The 2745-nt window shown below is 39.4% G+C and overlaps 1 non-coding gene across 1 annotated transcript; it reads right to left on the bottom strand.

Moving 5' to 3' along the window:
* Positions 1-290: 290 nt before the first annotated feature.
* LOC116376291 (U7 small nuclear RNA) lies at positions 291-345 on the bottom strand. The gene has a single exon (XR_004211713.1). It is a non-coding gene; the product is annotated as a U7 small nuclear RNA (small nuclear RNA).
* Positions 346-2745: the final 2400 nt, after the last annotated feature.

The raw sequence follows: 2745 nt of genomic DNA, 5'->3' as shown, positions 1-2745 counted from the left end.
TAGTGTTTTTGCTGACATTTCTGTAGTATACTGCAGTATATACTAAAGTATAAATACTGTTGTATTACTATTGTTAAAAAACTATAGTATATACTATATTAATTACTGTAGTGTTTTTGCTGCCATTTCTGTAGTATTTACTGCAGTATATACTAAAGTATAAATACTGTTGTATTACTATTGTTAAAAAACTATAGTATATACTATATTAATTACTGTAGTGTTTTTGCTGCCATTTCTGTAGTATTTACTGCAGTAATGTTTTTATTTGACTATCTTTGACATAGAAGTGGGGTCTTTCTCCTTGAGAAAACCTGCTGGACAAACACTAAAAGAGCAACGTTTTCTTAATCTGTAGGACTGCGTCTGAATGGAGAGTTACTTCTACTTTGTTCTCTAACCTCTAGAGAACACAATATATGGTCAATGCTTGACATATAGGTTTCTCACTCCTGGGTGGCACAAATTGGGATATTGGGGATGGGAATGGGTGGGGTAAATGCAAATACATTTTTGTAGTATCGCTATTGTTAAAAAAACTGTAGTGTTTTTGTGGACATTACTGTAGTGTTTAAATGCAGAGTTATTCTCAGGATAATACAGTAGTATTCTTACAGTATGCTACAAAATGCTATAGTAAGCACTAGACGATTACAGTGTGTAGCATAGTATTCTACAGTATACTACAGTTTACTACATAATTCTATACATTTATATATAAGTAAAACAATGTAATGTGGGTCTACCGTCTACGTAGCGTCTGGATGATATTATCTATTGAACAGTTTAACATCAGCATTTCAATATGGCTAAATCTACAGTGTGCTAGACTGAGCTTGCTTTCTGAACCATCTCTGTATGTTTCTGAGCAACTGAATTTCTTGCAACTCTCCCAATTTTGCCATGTGCAGAGAGAATTTTTAAAACGTTTAACAGCTAATTTCCTGAAATTCCACACATTTTGCCATAATTTATGCCATGTTAACATGATATCTGAGTGAGAGTGACTAACAAAATGAATGGGGCTCCCTGGAGGTCAGGGCCCCTTGGCACGTGTCCTTCATGCCCCTCCGGTAATTCTGCCATGATTACTACAAGTTTAGATAGCTATCGACCGGGGGCCCTAAGCGGCCACTTATGTCGGTTATGCCTAGGGCCGGCCCTGGGTGGAGAATTTATCGATCTAGCCACTGAGCTGAGGCCTCATTTGTCTCCCTCTCACAGGCTTTTCAGATGACGGGATGCTGCCTTTTCCCCCAGCTGGTGACAGCCTTCCTCAGATAGAGAGACAACTTATTAATCAGGCTTTCCCTCCTCCTCATCCACCCCTCCTCAGCAGCCCCTCTGAGTCCCTTTCAGATTGTGCAGCTGCAAACAACGGAAACGAGCCTTGAAAGTGTAATTAATGAGTGTAATGGTGAGATAATTATAGGGAACAGAAATATTGATCAGGGCCATGAACTCCCGAGTCTTACAAAAACGGAGTGGCGCACTCAGCAGTTACCTCATCCATGTTTCAGGAAATATGGCATGAGGTCATGTGATACCTTGGACCATTTTATTGCAGTGAAGGATTATTGGGATAGATAAAGAACACTCAATCAAAGAAGAGACAGGTTCTTAGTTGAACTCTCGCTTCTTTTGATTTATGAGAAAGTATCTGAACTGGGGAGAATGATTGCTGTACTGCTCTGCTGAGCAAGTGACTTTATTAGACTGGTAAATTAAAGTGCCATAAGCCATCCAGCAATATATGTCGTTCTTGTTTTAGAACTGGCTGAGTCAAAGTTTACAGTAAAGCTGTTGGTAAAGTTTCATGTGTGAAGTGACTGTGAACTTTTGAAAGAAAGACACGATCAATGAACCAAAACTACTAGCAGAATAGAATAAATAATACTCTATTGGTTCTGCATAACAAATGGCCAGTGTTTCTTGGTTGACTGATGAAATTAAGTCACAAACTGGACACGATCAATGAACCAAAACTACTAGTAGAATATAATAAATACTACTCCAACATACTCACTGAGACCTTAGTATGAGCTCAAGGAGGAACTTCTCAACACTTATCCTGTCCTTACATACTCCTAATATATCACACTCAATATATCAATTCAATATCATGAAATAAGGACATCAATCCAACAGCCTGTTTCAACACATTACGGCACACTTTCTAATAGTAATGCCACATCAGGCACCACTTTGAAATCATCACTGAAATATTGATTTCACACGAAAAAAGATGCAGAAGATGATGATATTGCCTGAAATGAGATCAAATGATTGGCTGACACACAGCATGCTCTCCTCTCCTCATATGGTTGTGGTTAATGAGGCTATGTGCTGATGGTGAGATGGAAGATGGTCAGTCATGGTGACAGGTTTATTTTGGGGCTCGTACACGAGCAGGCATGAAAAGGACATGCCAGGCTGAATAATTCAGCAGCTCTCAGCTCTACTGATCCATCCACAGATCAATAGACACCATTCAGATGGATTGTGCCATATGTCCTCTAAAACTCGACATCACAACTATGCTGGTTCAATTCATCTTAGTTAACCTTTCTAATGCCCAAACAACCGATAACTGAAAGGCAGTGGCATGTCCAGAATATTTTGAATGGAGTGGCCAAGGTAGGGCACAGACCCAGTTTAGGGTGGCCATAACATTTTGAATGGAGTGGCCAAGGTAGGGCACAGACCCAGTTTAGGGTGGCCATAATATTTTGAATGGAGTGGCCA

This window comes from Oncorhynchus kisutch, linkage group LG1 (genome assembly GCF_002021735.2).
Source record: "Oncorhynchus kisutch isolate 150728-3 linkage group LG1, Okis_V2, whole genome shotgun sequence".
Classification (NCBI taxonomy): Eukaryota; Metazoa; Chordata; class Actinopteri; order Salmoniformes; family Salmonidae; genus Oncorhynchus; species Oncorhynchus kisutch.
This window is presented reverse-complemented; position numbering and strand designations above follow the sequence as displayed.